Below are 21249 nucleotides of genomic sequence, written 5' to 3'. Positions count from 1 at the left end.
GGGATCGAGAGACAAGAGGTGGAAAAAAAAAGGTGTAAATGAATGAAAGGGGTAAGGCAAACCCCTCCTGAACCCCTAGGATTGATGAGGGGGCTATTAAAGTTCCCTGGGGGGTGAAAAAAAAAATTGCGATTTTTCGCGGTAAAGGTGCTTCCTGGTACGTTAACCGGGCAGCTAACCGGCAGCGTAACGGGAGTCCAACATATTGTGTTTTTTGAACGTTTATGATATGTGCACGTGTGGATTTTGTCTAATTAAGGTTAAAAAAATATATATATATATCTTTAAGCGTGTTCTGGCGCGCTTACGTTTTGGGTTTGGTTTGCGCTGCAGAGACGATACGTCACGGTTATGCGATGCATCCTGAGGCGTCTCACGGGCTACGTGATACGTCACTTAATAAAGAATATATTTTACAGCTATAGATATTAGCTTTTAAAAAACCAATGAAATTCACAGAAAAAACCATAGGTTATAGACCATATATAGTTAGGAATTTGCATTTACAAAACCTTGAAAATTCACTGAAAAAACCATAGGTTATATACCATATATAGTTAGGGATTAGCATTTAAAAAACCTTATTTTACTTGCACAAAACCATTGAAATTCCATATATAGTTAGATGCACTAACTATATATCGCGGACCCGCAATCCACTGCTAATGATGTCACATATTACATCATTCATGACATGGTCAGTGACATCACTGATGACATCACTGATGACATCTCAAATGACATCACTGATGACATCACTGATGACATCTCAAATGACATCACTGATGACATCACTGACATCTCATTTGACATTACTGATTACATCACTGATGATATCATTTATGTGATAATACATCTTCAGACTCTAATATAACCTTAGATACACTCAGTGTAAACAGGCACTCACAGACTGTCACACATCCATGGAGTTACCCACACACCTAGTCAGTCATGCAAAGAATCAATCCCACCTCCATTTCCTCAACTATACAGTTATACACACCTTACTTATTCAAACATATACTAACACATATTTACTCTCTTATACAATCCTTGATACAAGTTCACAATGATTCATACAGCCACTCTCACATTCACTGGCTCTTATGTTCAGTTATTTATATATGTCAACTCTCACATGGAGTGTGTTTTACATATGTACTTACTTTAACATGTAGAACTGAGATATCCATTTACTCACCAATATACTCATGCACACAGTCAACTGTCCATACAGCTCTTTCTACATGCACTTTTGAACCCATACACATAGGGAATCAACTGCTCACACATCTATGCACAGAGTTATACACCTCCCAGCCACCCACACACATACTCAGTCTCCCATACAAATACTTGGGCAACCATTCAATAACCCATATAGTTAATGATATAGCTACTGATTTAAACATGCAGCAGTTTACAGAAGAACATAAATAATGATTGCCAAATTAAGACACTTTAATCACTAACCCATGCACTCAGTGAGACACATTTAATCATTCTCTCATACAGTCAGTCATGCACCTAGTAAATCCTTCATCCAGACACTTATACATCCACTCATTCTTCAATATGTAAGACATATTTTAACTTTACAGAAACATACAGTCACTGGGTGTTGTCATCAGTGATGTCATCAGTGATGTCATTTGAGATGTCATCAGTGATGTCATCAGTGATGTCACTGACCATGTCATGAATGATGTAATATGTGACATCATTAGCAGTGGATTGCGGGTCCGCGATATATAGTTAGTGCATCTAACTATATATGGAATTTCAATGGTTTTGTGCAAGTAAAATAAGGTTTTTTAAATGCTAATCCCTAACTATATATGGTCTATAACCTATGGTTTTTTCAGTGAATATATATATACACACACACACACACACACATATATATATATATCCACTGAAAAAAACATATTTTTCAAAGACGTTATAGTTAGAAATTAGCATTTAAAAAAGCTTTGAAATTCACTGAAAATAACCATAGGTTTCAGAGACGTTATAGTTAGAAATTTGCATTTAAAAAACCTTTAAAATACAGAGAAAAACTATAGGTTTTGGGGTGTTATAGTTAGCTGGACATTTCACGTATTAAGTGAGACACTTTTAATTACTCACTTAAACACAGTCAGACAGCTACTAAATCCTCCATCCAGACAGTTATATATCCACTCAATCTTCAATATAGATTGGTATATTTATAATAGATATTTAAATTTCAAACTAAACCACATTTACTGGATGATGTCATCAGTGATGTCGTCAGTGATGTCATTTGAGAAGTCGTCAGTGATGTCATCAGTGATGTCACTGACCACATAATGAATGATGTAATATGTGACATCATCAGCAGTGCATTGCGGGTGCGCGAGTTATAGTTAGCAGAACTAACTATAACGGAGGAATTTCTATGGTTTTGTACGAGTGAAATGTCCAGATACTATACCACACATGAAACCTATGGTTTTTTCCATGAATTTTTAAAGTTTTTTAAATGCTCATTTCTACCTAAAACGTCTCTGAAACCTATGTTTTTTTCAGTGAATTCCAAAGCTGTTTTAAATGCTAATTTCTAACTATAACATCTCTGAAACCTATAATTTTTTCAGTGAATTTCAAAGGTTTTTTAAATGCAAATTTTTAAGTGTAATAGTAGGTATACCTATTTTTGTACTGATTTTCTACAGTTTTGTAACTGTTTATTTATAAATATTTTATTCATTAAATAACATATATTTTTCTGAAAATTGCAAAAACAAATAAAAAAGTTCTAACTTAAACATTATAAATGTTTTTGTTTTATTTTTTATTTTAATATATTTATATTATTTTCAATTTTTTTCGGAGTTGCGCACCCAAAGCGTACACATCACCGTGGATATGCGGATTCTAGCTGCCATTTTAGAAAAGTCGTGAAGGATCCGCGTACGGTGTGCGACGGTTGCGTGTTTTTCAGCTACATCATATACATTTGATAGTACGTGATGTGCGCAATTGGTATGCGACTAGTCCGCGACTCCTGCTCCCGCACATTCACGACACATGCGCATTACGGTATGTGACGCTTGCACGGTGAGTCCCATGTGACGTCATATACGTGTTGGGGCATGCTGGGTGCGCGACTCCCGTAAAAAAATTTTATGTTCTAAAATTATATGTATGTGTCTTCAATATACATGTTAGGGCAAGAGATTATCTAAGATATTCATGAAAATGATATATTTGTACTTCTAATTAACTTATATTATTTTAAAATATATTTTCACAAAGTTTTGTCGGGTGCGTGCTTTGTGAGCGCAGAGTGTGCGGATCCCATGTGACCTAAAAAAAAGATTTAATTGGTTCATAATCTTTCCCACTGTAACTATTAAAGGACCCCACCCATTTTAATAATTCTTGTTGGAGCATCTTTTGAGAGACAGCTCTTTTCCTACAAGAACCCTTTTTGCTTGTTTTTTTTTTTTGTTTTTCAAAAAATATCAAACAAAACAGCATCTGCACAGCAGCAACAGCAGGAGGAAGTATCTTCTGAAGAAGAATTTTTGCAGGAGGCACTATGTCCACAGAGGCCGGAATCTGTTGTGTGGAAATTCTTCACTTTTCCACCTGGAGAGAAGAAGGTAAATGCGAGAAAGGTGACGTGCAAAATTTGTGACCGAGTCCTGTCAAGAGGCAGTGAAAAAAATACTCTTGTGGCACTGCTTCTATGTACAAGAATCTCCGGACCACATATCCTCTCAATCTTGCTCGGGAAGAAATGAGGCAAGCTGCTTTGAACCCCTCACCTGCTGTGGCAAGTACGTCTGGAATGTCCTCAGGAACACCTGCAATGGACATTAGGCCAGAATTTGCCTTTCTCAAGCAACACTTCGTGAAGTGTAAGAAACTTATATGCTTCGGTGGATGCAGTTTGTGCTGCGCAACGCAACCATCGTTGTTAATTTTTATGTTTTTTCGTTTTTGGAATGATAAGTAAATCCAAAAGTTTCCTGTTTTATTCGTTCTTTTTTTTTGTTCTTTGTTTTAAAAAACACCAAACAAAATACAAAATTGTTCAAAAAAATACAAAAAATTCAAAAGAAAAAAGAAGAAAAAAAACAGTTCTTATTAGAACTACCTTATCTGGTTAAAGAAGGTAATGTGTGAACGTTTGGTTGAATATATGTATACAGCATGATTGACTGAAAGAATGCATTAATAGTGTATGGTGAATTTATAGGTGAAGATTTATGAGGAAGTACTGCAGCGTGACACTGGAAGCTCTTTAGCTGCACTGCACTGTGGCACTTCCGAAGCACAGGGATGTGACATATGTAGATGAATATGTTGCAACCCTGTGCTTCCCTCTGCACTGCTGCACAAACTGCTGCCATGTGGTGACACAGGCACCCTTGCACGATGGTGCAAGGATGTCTGTGTCGTGCACAGATTGTTTTTGTGCAGGAAGGTGTCCCTTCCTGCACAAAAACAATCAGTAAAGCCATTTTCCTCTTTCAATGTATGCTGTGGAATGCAGCATGCATTGAAAGAGGAAAAAATGAGGAGAAATGAAAACAATTCGCCTTGCTACACCAACTCTAGGATGGGGCAGCATTCACACACATCTCCAGATTTACGATTTCTCATAAATCTGGAGATGTGTCTTGTTCTATGGGTGTTGCGTGGGAACATCCACAGCAACATCTATGGAACGCCCCTTCAACGCAAAGTTCTGTGTATGAAGGAGTCGTATTTACAAGGAGAGGAAAAACCATACAGGATGGCTTTTCCTCTCCTTGTAAATATGAAGGAATGCCTGGCGAAATCACTATGTTACAAAAAGTGGCATACTGGTGGTGCACAGTGCTTGTAAATCTGCCCCATAAGTGCTTAGGTATTGGCAGACTGATGCAATAAGAATATAGTGCTGGATGAGTGATAGAAGAATTGCATGAGGCTGACAGGAGGTATCCTACCCTGCATGGGTACTACTTCAGTATTTAATGGAGTGGACCAATAGTATGTATCTGTTTAGAGATCTATAGGTATTATGCACAGAATATTTTATGTGTACTTGTGTTGGTGCCTAGGTCATTTTATAAGAATACCACTAGTAACGGGAATGATGACAGTGCTGCAAACAGAGTGAACACTTAATTTATAAGTGCTTAGGTATTGGTGAAGTGATAGGATAAGTAGATAGTGGTAGATAAGTGGTTAAATAAGTGCATGGGACAAACTGGACGATTCCTACACTGCATGAGTACTAACTGGGTATTTAGAAGAGTGTATCAATAGTATGTAGCTAGTTAGAGGTCTGCTTGGATAGTGCACAAAATAATATAGCTGTACTTGTGTTAGTAGCTAGGCCATTCCATAAGTTAATGACCAGTAACTAGAATAATTACAGTATTACAAGCAGAGTGTATAGTGAAGTTATAAGTGCTTAGGTATTGGTGGAGTGATAGGATACATAGATAGTGCTGGATGGGTGAATGGAGAAGTGTATGGGACAGACAGAAGGATTCCTAGACTACATAGGTACTAACTGGGTATTTAGAAGAGCGTATCAATTGTATGTAGCTGGTTAGAGGTCTTCATGCATAGTGCACAGAATATTGTAGCTGTACTAGTATTGGTGTGTCTATGGTTTCGAGAATGGTAGTCTGTATTTTAGGGTGTGAGGAGGTGCATTAGATGATCACGTGGATAATGTCATCAGAGATGTCATTTGAGATTTCATCAGTGATGTCACTGACCATGTCATGAGTGATGTAATATGTGACGTCATCGGAAGTGCATTGCGGGGGCGTGAGTTATAGTTAGCACAACTAACTATAATGGCCGAATTTCTCTTGTTTTTTACGAGTAAAATGTCCAACTAACTATGACGTCCATGAAACCTGTGTTTTTTTCAGTGAATTTCTGAAGTTTTTTAAATGCTAATTTCTAACTATAATGTCCCTGAAACTTGTGTTTTTTTCCAGTGAATTTTATATATATGTACTTAATCTCCTCTCACTCTTACAAGGAAGGAATCAGCACTCAGGTTGTAGTTTGAAAGTATTTAATCTGCAAAGGACGTGAACCACGCGTTTTGTCTCTTCCAAACCTTGATAACGATACAAAACGTCATTGTAGCATCCTTATTTAAATGTACAAATGCCTAAAGTTGCCAACATTAACAAAGGACTACATATTACTTTAATCCAAAAAGCTGGCGGCCATATTGGCCTGGTCACGATGTGAAAATTTAGGAATTGATACAATAAGGTAAAGAAAACAAGTGTTAATATGCACACAATCTCATTTCAGCATATCATGCCCCTGGACTGCCATATCTGTATGTTCATCAATGTGACTTATTCATAATAAACATACTTAGGATTGCAAACATCAACATAAACTATGGACTACACATTACTTTAAAGTGAAAGGCTATCGGCCAAATTCATCTGGGCACGTTGCGTATTATAATGGTTCTTACACAAAAGAAAAGAAAAAAGGGATGTTAATATACACACACTATCCCTAAATAAAGTTCTAGCGATTATAGTTCCATTCCATTCACAGCTCATTTGAGATGTCATGAGTGATGTAACTGACCATGTCATGAATGATGTAATGTCTGAGGCCATTAGAGTAAATTGCGGGGGCGTAAGTTATAGTTAGCTCAGGTAACTATAACTGCTGAATTTCACTGGTTGTGTATGAGTGAAATCTAAGTATAACTATACCGTCCCTGTAATCTTTGTTTTTTTCAGTAAATTTCTAGTTTTGTTTTTAATGTTAAGTAAGATGCATATCACAATCGATGGTGGGGGGTTGGAAGCAGGGCCTGGCATTGTGCTGCCCCCACCCAAGCTTGCTGCTCCTGCCTTCCCTCCTCCTAGCCATCCATTGTCCAAGTCCATGTCCCTGCTCCCTTATTACAGCCCTGTGTGGCCGTTGTTCTGCCACTGCCTTCCTGCCTTCTGTGAACAGTTAGCTTGCTGCCCCATCCACCTACTCCCTATCCTCTGTTGTCTGAATCCATGGACTAGCCTCCTCCCTCCTGCCATGCATGGTCTGATGTGCTACCACTGCCCTCCATTTAGCATGATGTACCAGTCCACTCCTCCTGCCCTCCATTGCCAAATTATTTGCCCCATCATTGACCTCCTGCTTAGCCTGTGTGCTTAGCTTGCTGCCCCAATTCTCCTTCCCCCTGCCCTCCGATGTCTGTGTGCACGCCCCTGCTCCATCCTTTTTGTCCACCATGTTCCATGGACCTGCCACTCCTATCTACTCTGAGTGTTCTGTTGAGCTGCTACTCCCCTCCCACCTGCCTACCATTGTCAGATGACTGTAACCTGTCCCTGCCACCTCCACCCTGCCTGTCCTCATTCCATGCCCCTATCCCCTTCCTCCTGTCCCCCATGGTCCATTTTACTGCCACACCATTCTGCCCGCCCTGGTCTGTTGTGCCTCAACTGCTCCTCCTGCCTGCCCCATGTGGTCTGTTGTGAGGCCCCTTCCCCTGAACTCTCTTGTCTGAGCCCAGGTCCTGACCCTCCCTTATATCCTCCATGGTCCTTTGTGCATGCCCCTGCACCCTCCTTCTTGCCCATCATAGCCATTGTGCTGCACTAACCCTCCTGCTTGCCATGCATGGTCTTCTGTGCTGCAATGGCCCCTCCTACCTTCCAGGAGTAAAGTGGACTTCATCCCCTAACCAGTAGTGTGCCAGGAGGCGTTTTTGCAGAGCGGTGGAGAAAGGGGGCGTGGCCTCAGAAAACCTCTTAGCAATCCCGCTTGGTGAGACTTACTGGAGGTAATAGGAGGGGTTACTTGGCCCTCAAGGAAATAATTCAGGGCCAACTACCCCTCCTATTACCTCCAGTAAGTCCCAGGCAGCAGGATTGCTGAGTTTTGTTACTAGGCCACACCCCCTTTGTCCACCGCTCTGCAAATGTGCCTCTTGGTGGGCTCTTGGTTGGGGGATGAAGTCCCCTTTGCTCATGTGTCTTCTTAGGGGCCAACTAGCCTACCTGTTACCTCCAGTAAGCACCACACAGTGGGATTGCAGGGAAGTGGTCAGATGTCACCCCTCCTTTTATACACCAGTCTGCAAATATGCCTCCTGGCGCACTGCAACCTGGGGGATGGAGTCCACTTTAGTCCTGAAGTTCTTAGGCCACAAGGGGACCTCATCGTCCACCAGAAGTGTGCCAAGGAGTACGTTTGCAGAGTGGTATAAAAAGGGGAGTGCCTGCGACCACCTCTCAGCAATCCCACTGTATGGGGCTTACTTGAGTTAACAGGTGGGCTAGTTGGCAACTAAGGACCCTCAGCATCGAAGGTGACTTCATCCCCTAAGAGCGTGCCTGGAGGCACATTTGCAGAGTAGTGCAAAGACGGGCAGGGGCCTCCAGCGAGTTGCCAGCTTCATTTACTTTCCCTATTTTAGGAAGGGGAACTGTGTGCCCCCCTTCCCTTGATCCTTTTTGGTCCCTGTGGACCCTATCCCCCAGGGTCTGTCCCATTTTGTTTTAAATTTAAAAGAAAACAGGATGAGGCCCCCCTCTCTAGGCCGCCCTCCTGAGGCCAATCTTGCCCCAGGGACCCCATCCCCGGGGCATGGCCACATCCTCTTTTTTTTTTAAATGGGACGGGTGCATGCGCGGCCCCCTTACCTGGGCCTTTTTCAGCCCAGATGACCCCATCCCCTGGGGCCCGGCCATTTTTTTATTTAAATTTAAAAAAAGGAGGGGGGCGAATGGCTTCCCTCCTGGGCCGTTTCCGGCCCAGGGGACCCCATCCCCCACAACGTTGGGGACCGCAGGGGGAGCCTCAAGGCCCCCACTGTCCCTGCCGGCTCCCCACCTCCTACGGAAGACGGCATTGCTTTTGGGCAGAGGGAGCTGCAAACGTGAAGCTCCTTCTGCCCAAAAACAATTCTGCTTTGCTTCATGGAAGCAAGAACATTTCCCATGCTCTTGCTTTCAGGAAGCAAAGCAGAGTTTGCTATGGCTTGGTGGGAGCAGTGCGCCTGCCAAGCCATAGCAAACTGCAATGTCCCGGGGATGGGCACCCCAGGACATTGCTGGTGCCGGCCCTGGGTGGGGTGCAGTCCACTTGGCCCCCCTCCAACAAGACTAAAGCCCCAGGGAGGTTGGCTGTGTGGGGGGGGGCTGGAGCCCCCTATGCCTAATTAGTAAATAGCCCTGGGGAGGTGGTGGTCCCCTGGGGTGCGGGGGCGTGTGGCCCCTGCATTTAACATAAATAGCCCTGGGGAGGTGACAGTTCCTGGAGTTGCTTGGGGGGTAGGAGCCCCCCACATTTATTTTTTAAATAAAAGCCCTGGTTAGGTGGCAGTCCCGGGGCTGCGGGGGGGCCCAAGTAGCTCCCCACTCCTAATAAGCATATCTACGGTGAGGTGGTGGTCCCAGGTCTACAGGGGGACCCCACATATCTAATTATAATTGCCCCCGGGACCTGGCCCATCTGGGGGCTTAAAAGAAATTGAGCGCGTGAGACAGCAATTTGTTTTTTTAAAAACATTTTTGGTTGAATTTGGACACCCTACGGGACTTCTACCGAAAGAATTAAAAAAAATGTTTTTTGGGACCCCTTAGCAGGCCTAGGGGGTCAGGGTGTTTCTACCCTGCCCCCTTTCCTTGTTTTGTTATAGTTTTTTACCTTTTTCTTGTAACTTGGTTCGACCGAGTCACAAGATGGCTGCCAGCACTTCCTGGTTGGACCTGTTGGCAGCCAATCAAATCACAGGCTTGAGATCTGGAGGGTTCATGGATCCTCTGCTGCCATATATTCATAACCACTAAACGGATTTACACCATTTAACAAAAAGAGTACTTTCTGTACCAAGAGCTACCTTTTTGCCAAATTTTGCGTAATTCTATTCAGCAGTTCGGGCTGTAGCTGTGTCTAAAGTTTCCAATGGAAATTAACATGGAGAAAACATGTTTTGGGACCACCCCTTTTCCTCGGCCCCTGCTAGACCAATCACCCCGAAACATTCAACACAATAGCTGAAGTCAGTGGGCCCACGGTTTTGAAAATTTTGTGAAGATTCTTCAAACTACGCCAAAGATATTGGCTAAACCTTGGTTTTCTTCAGAACTGAAAGCCTTGAAACATGAGTGCAAAGTTCTGGAAAGGGCATGGCACTCTAGTGATTATGGCCTTCCAGCAAAAAGATTACTTAGAGTAAAACAAAAAATCTATTATACCGCTATAGCAGCCGCAAAAAGTTGCTATTTTTCTCTACGCATCGATCAGGCCAACAACAATGCTAAAGAAATATTTTCAATTGTGCAAAGTTTTATTTCTCCTAGCGCCCAAGCTCGAACTGCACCAGTCTCAGTGACTTGGTGCAACACTCTTGCAAAATTCTTCCTGAATAAGATCTGTTCGATTCAAGCCAGCTTTACTTCGTGTATTACGGCTTCCACGGTCTCCTTGTCTGGCTGGCCGTCTGACACTCCTATTAATACTTTGTCAACTTTTGAGCCTATTGAGCTAGCCTGCTCGCTCAAAATTCTTAAATCTCTGAAGTCGGGCTCTCCGATTGATCCCTGTGCTGCTGGACTTTTGGCCGCGGTTGCGGATACGATCAACCTTGAAGCCAATAAAATTGTTAATATGTCTCTGCTAGAAGGTCATGTTCCAGCTTCTTGGAAGCAGGCACAAATTCTCCCCCTCCTTAGGAAGCCCTGCCTTGACCCTATACTACCGGGAAACTATCGCCCTATATCACTGCTTCCAAGCCTGGCCAAGGTTTGTGAAACGGTTGTCACCAAGAAACTGACCAACTTTGTAGAGGTATCAGGTCTGTTAAATCCGGCTCAATTGGGATTTCATGCCTCGTTCAGTTCACAGTCTGCCTTGCTGGAGGTGACAGAAGCAATTTGCGGGTGTCTGGATGCTGGCCGAAGAGCGGCATTGGTTATGCTCAACTTGTTGGCGGCATTCAACACTGTACCGCACTCTTTGCTTCTGGATCGACTTTCGGAGATTGGGATATCCGGGTCTGTCCGGCGTTGGGGCAAATCTTTTTTGGAAGACCGCTCTCAGCAGATCTGGCTCTCTCCTTGTGCCTCGGCTCCTCAGCAGGTAGCTACTGGCGTGCCACAAGGGTCATCCCTTAGTCCCCTTCTTTTTAACATCTTTGTTATTCCGCTGATTTATTTAGCGAAGTCTCTAGGGCCTAAGGTGATGACCTATGCTGATGATACCCAGCTCTTGTTTTCCTGGGGAAGGGCAGAGGACTCAGTACTTGCAGCCCAACACTGTCTTTACTCGGTCTTTGGCTAACTTGCTCAGGCACAGTTAAAATGTAATGAAGAGAAATCAGAGGTTCTCTTGTATGGTGTTTTTTCAGCTAACTTTTGAGAGAGGTTATGGCCTCCTGGTTTCCCCATGCCTAATGCTATGGGCAATGCGGCAAAAAATCTGGGGGTCTGATTTAATGACAATCTGACCTTCTCTACCCAGGTCAAAAAGCTGGTAGTGGCCTGCTTCGGTACACTAAAAGCCGTGAGGAAGTTCTTGCCTCTTCTTCCTAAACCTGCCAAAGAAACGGTTGTCCGTGCTTCGATTATGTCTCAGTTGGATTATGCCAATGCGCTCTACGCAGGCATTTCTGGCTACTTTCTTAACGAATTGCAGGTCGTGCAGAACTCGACTGCTGGTCTCCTGCTGGGTATATCTCGCAGATGTAGTGTGCATGCCCACTTGCGTTCTTTGCATTGGCTACCAGTGGAGGTGCGAATAAAATTCAAAACCCTGGTTATTGCCCATAGGGCATTATATTCCTACCTCCAGAAGAGGTTTGTTTTTCTACAATCCTATGAGAAAGTTGCGGTCATCCTGTCAGCTCCTGATGCAGACCCCTAGATTCAAACGCCAGAGGCTAGGTGGGAGTTCCTTTGTGCGCAAAGGTGCTATGGCTTGGAATGTTCTCACCCTGACCTTACGCAGTATTCAAGACTCAGTGATCTTAAAAAAAAAAGTTAAAAACTCTCCTCTTTGAATAGTGCCTTGGTTAGTGGTTCCTTTTCTTGAGCGCGCGCCGGGACACTCTTCCGATTATCTGTGTGCGATATATAAATGGATTTAACATAACATAACATAACAAAAGAAAAAAACGCTTTTTGAATAGAAACAACGTCGTAACTATGACTACCTACTGGCAACCGCCAGTAGGTGATACATATGTAATATGAAGCCATAAGATTAGGGGATATGGGAAATGCAAACTTCTGTTTGTGAGGGTACACTATTCCTGAGACAAGGTACTGTTCTGAAGACTCATAAGTCTCCTTTTTCTTTATGTTTCCTCCTTGGTTTGACAAGGACAAGATTGGCCTGGATGTACCTCGGGTAGTTGGTTCAAAATGTTAACAATTACAAGGAAAATTTACACCTGTCACAGTGAGATGAGGTGGTAGCACTGCAAGTGTCACATTTTATACCACAGGGGCAGTGCAAGAACTTTATTGTGCAATAAATCACAATTTGATGTGTACCTATTGAATTCATATTAAATTCAATGCCTTCAAACAATTTACAAGCCCTATCACAAGCCATTCATAATAATAATTGATTTGTTCTTTGAAGAAAACCTCTGCATGTTTGATATTAATTGCATTTTACTTGACTGTAATTGCATTGAATGTAATTTCATTTATATTAATTACAATAAAGTAGCTTGCTCTTTCAAGTCTTTACAATAAAAATTGCACACTTCCCCTGAGGTTCTGCAAATTAATATATTTTGGTATGATAAAGTTGAAGCCAGTTTTTAGAAGTAATGCTACATAGAAAATATATATTACTAGTAATAAAAATATATTGATGTGTCTTAAAATGAGTAAACTTCAAATTCGTTGGCATGCACCTAAGACTTTTGTAATTTTATTCAAGTTCTCCTAACCCTACCGCAGCAGATTTTCTATAGGTGAACAATGTGCACCTTTCGGGCTAGGGGAATTGTACAGATTTATAATATTGACTGTTTTTACCATCCACAAAATATTTGGATGGAGAAATTCCTTCACCTATTCACAAATAAATTTCAGGGATATTTCGGAATCTTTCTTTTCCTGAATGGACGCTTACTCTTCTCTTTTTGAAAGCATTTGCTTGTTCAATTATGATGGGAAAATGCATGGCTAAAGCTTATGAATTCCAACAAATGTTTGGCTTTATCAGTGTTTTCCAAAGTCTCAGTGGTCACCACCTGCCTCTCCTGTATATGTATTCCTACATGGCAGACATTCTGCAAGGCTTATCTGAAGGCATAATGATTTTATTATTTGGATTGTGTCATTGGTGCTTAGGCCCAGTTGCAGATAGGTAGTGCTGCTGGCAAATTTCTCCCCAAGTAAATCTTTTGCTCACCCAATGCCCATTTCCAAGTAGAAGAATTGCTGTTTATTTCTTTAATGTTTCAAGTGTGCCTGTCTGACGGGTTCTCTGCCTAATCACCTCACTTGCATAGTAAGCAATAACTTGGGCTATATTCACCCTGTCCCAGATTTACTAATGCACGCTTTGCATTGGATTTGTATCAGAAATAGTGATGTAAACCCAGCACAAAGAGTTAGGGTGGGACGTATTATTCAAAACACACTAGGGTTGAATCCCAAAGATCTTCAAGAGGATCCCCACCGAGTCCAGAGAGACGGTCACTCAGGCGCTCATCAGCAGCAAAATCGACTACAGCAACGCACACTATGCCGGCATCACCCAGAAACTCCTCAAAAACTGCTGAACATTCAGAATGCCTCTGCCAGCCTCATACTTAACATGCCTTACTGCAGCCACATCACTGCCCCTCTGAGAGACCTCAACTGGCTCGCAGTCAACAAATGCATCACCTTTAAGCTCCTCACACACGCCTATAAAGCACTACACAACACAGGACCTGTGCACCTTAACCAGCGCCTCGCATTCCACACACCCACCAGAGACCTCCGCTCTGCCCAACTGGCCCTGGCTGCCATCCCTCGTGTCCGCAAGACCACGGCCAGAAGAAGATCCTACTCCTACCTCACAGCAAAGACCTAGAACACCCTGCCTCTCAACCTCAGGCAATCACTGTCACTGCCTCAAATCAAGAAGGACCTCAAGACCTGGCTCTTTTTGACTGAACCACAGCGCCCCCAACGGACCAGCTGTTTCTCCTCCCCAGCACCTTGTGACCCTTACGGGTGATTAGTTGCGCTTTACAAGTAACCTTACTGATTGAGTGATTTGTGTTGGAAAGTTTCCAAAAAGTAACGTAAAGTTGTACTCAGAGGTACTTTGCATCATTGGGACATTAATTTGGTAGCACATGGGTGTTCCTATGTAATCCCTCCAAGGGTTTTTATATGAAGCACTACATACACTACATTCCTAGATAGAGGTTTGCACCAAAACCTTATGCTTTCTCGAGGCAACCATTACAAGGAGAAAGGTTTTCCTTTCTCCTTATTTTTCCTAATTTGCAATTGAACAATATTGTACAGCACACATACAAAGTGGGAAGGCCTTAAAGGATAGTGAATGAACTGGAAAGTTAGCCTTCTAGTATAAAAATTATGCTTTAGACATGACACGCACCCTTGATACTATGGTACAACTGTGTGTGCATTGGTGCAAGGCAGCCAAAAGTACATCAATGCCTTGGGAGAAAAATGCACCATATCTTAGTAGATATGGTGCATTTTTCTCTCTTTCTTAGACTCAAGGTGAAGCAACTTTGGAAGCTGCACTGCATTGCATCAAACATGGGTAAATCTGGGTCCCTGTGTAGATATGTGAAGTCACTGGTTAAGAAAAGTGATTTTATCACATCCCTTCACCATCCACAAAGGAACAGTTGGGTGTACTGTGATACTCCCACTACAAAAAGAGGCAGCGCACAAGGTCATAGCAAAAGGTAATTAAGAGTGAAACACTAAAATTGCAGAAACAATCTGAAAAGTATTTTACCTTTCCATGGAAAGATAATAAATCTTTGCATTTAGAACGTATATGTATTGTATTGTAGCATTTAAATAGCACTTAGCATCCTGTTTTGGGGTGCTGAAGAGAATTTTCAGATTGTTATTATTTTTGACACTGTGTGGGAGTGAATGGCTAAGTGGTGTATTTTGTGTGATCCTATGGTGTCGTGCATCAGTGACAAACATGTTACTTACCTTTGGTACTGCTCTGTTTGGTGGATACTCTAACCGCAAATTCTCACCTTAGAATACTCCCCAGGCACCGTACTGAATATAGAAACTTTTCTCCAGAAATGTTCCTCTCCCCATGCTACTCAGTGCCACTGGGTTACTAAGAAGTACAGTGGCGGCATACACAGATAAATACCGGCAGGGCGGTGGAGGAGGTGAGAGAGAGGGGACAGTGGGATGTGAGGGGTGAGCATGCAGTGGGGGTATTTAATAAAAAAAATTAAAACAGTTAGCTGGTGCTGCCGGCTACCTCGCACTCCTCTGCTGCCAGTTCCTGGTACCAGCAGTCCCAGGAACAGCATCATAACTTCCCATCCAATCCCTGCACTGCTCTCAAACATAAGACCAGCATAGGGATTGGCCTGAGCGGGCTTAATTTGTGCTCGCTTAGACACAGGGAGTCTGTGCAGTTTCTCCAACTCGGCTGTGCAATGTGCGCATGTCTGTTTGGCAGGCCGGCCAGCCAAACTGACATGCGCACTTAAAAGTGCACATCTACCACTCTTTCTCCCCCTTCCATGGCCCAACTCCAACCTTTCCCTGCACACCCTGGCTCAGCCAGCAGGCTGAAAAATAAACCAATAGTAAAATGTTTTTCAGCTGCTTGCTCTAAGCCAGAGGGGCGTACTCACCACCAACTGATCCGAAAAGCCAAGAAAACAGCATTCAAGGATCGACTTGACAACAACGCCCACAACAGCAAGGAACTTTTCAACATCGTCAAGGAATTTTCCAACCCCTCGGCCAACTCCAACGACATCACCCCCTCTCAAACCCTCTGCGACTCCCTAGCCTCTTTTTTCCACAACAAGATTGCTGACATCCACCACAGCTTTGACAACCAACCCGGAAGCCAACCCACCCTACCATCAGCTGACCATCCTCCCCTCGTTAACACCCTTAACGCCTGGAACACAATCTCCACTGAGGACACCATCCGCCTGATGAATTCCATCCACTCTGGATCCCCCACAGACCCATGCCCTCACCACATCTTCAACAAAGCAGACTCCGTCATAGCTCCGCACCTCCGAGACGTCATCAACTGCTCCTTCAACTCCGCTACCTTCCCAGAAGAATGGAAACACGCTGAACTCACCGCCCTTCTGAAAAAACCAACAGCAGACCCCACCGAACTCAAAAACTACCGCCCCATCTCGCTTCTTCCATTCCCGGCCAAAGTCATCGAGAAAGCTGTCAACAACCAGCTCGCCGCCTTCCTCGAAACCAACAAATCACTCGACCCCTCACAATCTGGCTTCCGAGCCAAACACAGCACTGAGACCGCCCTCATCGCAGCAACAGACGACATTCGAACTCTACTGGACAATGGAGACACAGTCGCCCTCATCCTCCTCGACCTCTCTGCAGCCTTCGACACAGTCTGCCACAGCACCCTTCTACAACGCCTCAGAAACATCGGAATCCAAGGAAAGGCACTGGAATGGATCACCTCGTTCCTCACCGGAAGAACCCAAAGAGTCCGCCTCCCACCATTCAAGTCCGAGGCCTCTGAAATCATCTGCGGCGTACCACAAGGATCCTCACTCAGCCCCACCCTCTTCAACGTATACATGAGCCCCCTCGCGGCCATCGCCCGCCAACACAACCTCAACATCATCTCTTACGCGGATGACACTCAACTAATCCTTTCTCTCACCAATGACCCCAGCACCGCCAAAACTAACCTACACGAAGGAATGAAAGAAGTTGCCGAATGGATGAAACAAAGCCGTCTAAAACTAAACTCAGACAAAACAGAAGTCCTCATCTTAGGTAAATCTCCCTCTGCATGGGACGACTCCTGGTGGCCGGAAGCCCTCGGAAATGCACCCATCCCGACAGACCACGCACGGAACCTTGGCGTCATCCTGGATTCTTCACTCTCTATGAACAGACAAGTCAGCGCCGTATCCTCTTCCTGCTTTAACATTCTTCGCATGCTCAGAAAAACATTTCGCTGGATCCCCACCGAAACAAGGAAAACAGTCACCCACGCCCTGGTCACGAGCCGACTGGACTACGGAAACACCCTCTACGCAGGTACCACCGCTAAACTCCAGAAGAAACTACAACGAATCCAAAACGCCTCAGCCAGGCTCATATTAGACATCCCACGCAACGAACACATCTCTGGTCACCTTAAAGACCTCCACTGGCTACCCGTCAATAAGAGGATTACTTTCCGTCTGCTCACCCACGCACACAAATCACTCTACGACATCGGACCAGATTGCCTCAACTCTCAACTGTCCTTCTACACCCCCTCCCGCCAACTTCGATCTTCCAGCCAAGCCCTCGCCACTGTACCTCGCATCAACAAGACCACCATGGGAGGCAGATCCTTTTCATACCTGGCTGCCAGAACATGGAACTCACTCCCCGCTTACCTTCGCCTCACCCAGAATCATCTAGCGTTCAGAAAACAGCTTAAAACGTGAATTTTTGACAAATAACCCTCCCCCCCTTCCTAAGCGCCTTGAAACCCTCTGGGTATGTAGTGCGCTATATAAATTTTATGACTTGACTTGACTTGACTTGCTCCTACGGAGGAACCACTGCTGCCGCATTATCTCCGTACTGCCCCAAATTTTACAGAGTGGAGTCACATATAAGTGACACCAGACCAAGATAACAGTTCCTTTTTTTCACTTTTCTCACTTTCAAATACAGAGTATTATCAATTGTTGGTATGATTGTGATGATTGCAAAATCTGGACCTTTTTATATGTTAAAAGGAGGCCATTCCAGAGAACTAAAATATGGCAAGATGGTGAAGAATCTGCAAGTAGAGTATTCACCAGAAAGAGCGCTACCAACAGTAATTAACTTGTTCTTCTAATGGATATGTTCAACCCCAGACTCCTCACCTTAGAATAGATGCCAAAGCAGTACCTCTTCAGTGGAGGGTCTGTGGAGTAGGCTCAGACTCATAGATCCTGAAGGACTGAGCGGGCGAAATGCCCGTCCCGCTGGACTTGGCAGTCAAGGTAGTACTGCTTCGTGAACATAAGCACCAATGCTCATGCCACAGCCTGGCATATACCAAGGATGGGCATAACAGGTGCCATTGCAGTCGTGTCAGCTTTAGCTCAAGCAAAATGGGCTCTCAACCCTTCTGGGGGGGTGCTTTTCCACCAGTGGGTATCCACCATGACAGAGTTCTCTTCTACACAGCCTTCCTTTCCTCGCCCCAGAGAACACCACAAAAAGCTGATATTCCACATGGTGGTCTTTGGTACGACCTACATAGAAGCTTAAGGTACTTTTGGGGTCTAACTTATGAAGCCTCTCCCTCTCTTTCCAGAGGAGGGGTGGGAAAAAGGCCGGCATTGCCCAATGTGGAAAGGACCGTCAACTTTAAGGAAAAAGGCCGCTTGAGGCCTCAGCACCAGCTTGTCTGGAAAAAAGGTGGTGTAGCGAGATTGCACTGAAAGTGCCTGAACCTCACTCACATGGCGAGCATAAATAGTTGCAATGAGGATGGCATTTTTTAAAGATAGGTGACACATCAAGCAGCTATGCAAGGGCATACACATGAGAAATCAAGATCAAATTAAGGTCCGACTGTGGCATCAGAAATGGTCTGGAAAGAAACGTGTGTCAAACCTTTAATAAACCTCATCACAACAGGTGATTTAAACAAGGATGGAAGAGGTCCACCCCTTAAGGTGACAGATCAATTGCAGTCAACTGACGCGGCTCAATCCTACACACTTAGGTGTAGATTGCACAAGTTTCATTAAAGGCCCTTGTATGCTGGTGTGACAGAAGATATTCGCAAAGAGGTAGCCTGATTGGAAGCCAGATATTCATGCCCAAAGATTCCGGGAACCACAACCTCCTTGCCTGATCCAGGGTCACTTGGATAATTTGGACCAGCTCATTCCTGATCTTTTCCAGAACTTGAGCAAAGAGTCTTTCGCTCCATCCAGTTTTAATGCATCTCCTAGTGAGTGTTCTACCGGAAAGTCCAACATGCAAAACATTTGAAACTTCACTTTCTTGACAATGATGGAAATATCTAGCCAGGGTACTCCCCACTGCATGAAGATGGCCTGCACCACCTCAGAATGAAGATAACATTTGTGATCTGCTAAGCACTGCCTGCTTTTCTGATCCACTTTGGCATTCATGGGTCCCACCAGGTGCTTTGTAATCAGGAAAATACCCTAATGCTTCCACCAAATCCAGAGGCACAGAGTTTCCTGACACAGAAACCAGCACGTCACTCTACAATGATTGTTGCAATACCACATGGCAGTGGTGTTGTTCTTGAGAACCTGCATCAGCCTCCCCATTATGGACAGCAGAAAGGTGTTCAGAGCAAGGCAAATGTCCTCAACTCTAACAGATTGATGTGGAGCCAGGCTTTGGTTGGAGACCAAATCTCTCTGATCTCCACTGCACCTAAATGTAAATGTAAATGTAAATGTATAGGCATTTATATAGCGCACTACTTACCCGGAGGGTCCCAAGGCGCTTCGACCGCTGCGAAACCCTTCCTGGCTTCCCTGAGAGATGGTCCCTTAATGGGTGTCTCCAGGGTGAGACCAGGCATCCCCGGCGGTCTGGTGGGGCCGTTAGTGAAGATGAGGCAAGCTAATGCCCAGAGTTGCCGAGTGTGATCGCTGATCAGAGTGGGCACCGAGGCGAGAGAATTATCGAGTCCGCTGACCCTGGTCCAGAAACCTGCCGCGCCGGGAATCGAACCCTGGTCCCAGGCCGTCCTCTGCTCTCGGGTCTGCTGCCTCTAACCAGTGAGCCACACTAACCTTGCAGTGATGCATCTATCGCCAGTGTCAGCACTAGTTGGGGAAGGGAAATTGGCCTGTCACTAGACCAACTGTGTTTGAGTAAAGATTAGTGCAAGCTGTGAGCCATCTCAAGTCTGGGTGGCATCCAATAGATTTCTTTGATTCAGGGACTACCAAAACTTCAGATTCCACTGTACAACATGCATGTGTCACCTCGCATAATAGTCAAGGAGGATGCAGGAGGCTAAGAGGTCAAATTTCCTTAGAGCTGCTCTCACAGAGAACTCAGATTGACACTGAAACATCTGAATCTTAACCTGAATGTCCTGGACTCATTGTGGTGGAGAAAAGGCCCTGAACTGCACTGTACCCAGGATTGCTCCATGAATGGAAGTTTTCTGTGAAGGAGTCAGGTGAGACTGTGGCTCATTGATCCAGAACCCCAATGCAGTCAGGAGGTTTGCCATCAGCTCGAGGCGGTGCATGAATTCAGCAAGCAGTTATTGAGGTAGCTGAAGCTGAAAAATGTTATTCCCAATCTCCGAAGGTGGGCAGCAAAAACCACCATCAATTTTGTGAACTCCCAAGGGGTGCTGCTGAGGCGAAAGGGAGCGTGCAAACCTTAAAGTGCTCCTAGCCTACCTGGAACAGCAGGTAATATCGGTAGGAGTGCAGCATGTATATATCAAACATGGATTCTGCAGGTCCAAGGGCACCATCCAGCCACTTGAGACCAGAACAGACTGGTTCGGGTCCAGTGTGAGCTTTTTGAATGTGTCCTTCCGCAGGAAGGCATTCAAAGATCAAAGGTCTAAAATGGCTCAGAAACTCAAACCTTTTTTCAGCGCAAGGAAATAGCGCGTGTAATAAACCTTATTTCTATCAGAGTCCAGAACCATCTGGTTTCCACCTTTGGACAGTAACACTCTCATCACTTGTAAGAGAATTATACTGTGCTTCTCTGAAATTTGCTCTGATGGGAGGGGGAGATTTGGTGAGGCTAAAAGAAAGGGAGAGGTAGAGCCATGCTTGACAACTTGTAGGACCCATCTGTCGGGTGTGATGGATTGTTACCCTGGCTGAAGTGCTGAATCCTGTCCCCAGAGGATGGGTGAGTGTGTAAAATGGCAAACTAAATCTTCTTGGAGGCTGTTGCTGGAGGAGAAAGGGACTGTGAGGGCTGGTGCCTCAACTGATCTGCGTGTTGCCTGCCAGACCCCTAATGCAGTGTTTGTGGAGACCACCATTGCCTACACGCCAGCATCCTAGAGTAG

The sequence above is a fragment of the Lissotriton vulgaris genome, chromosome 3_2 (assembly GCF_964263255.1).
Source record: "Lissotriton vulgaris chromosome 3_2, aLisVul1.2, whole genome shotgun sequence".
In the NCBI taxonomy this organism is placed as follows: domain Eukaryota; kingdom Metazoa; phylum Chordata; class Amphibia; order Caudata; family Salamandridae; genus Lissotriton; species Lissotriton vulgaris.
This window is presented reverse-complemented; position numbering follows the sequence as displayed.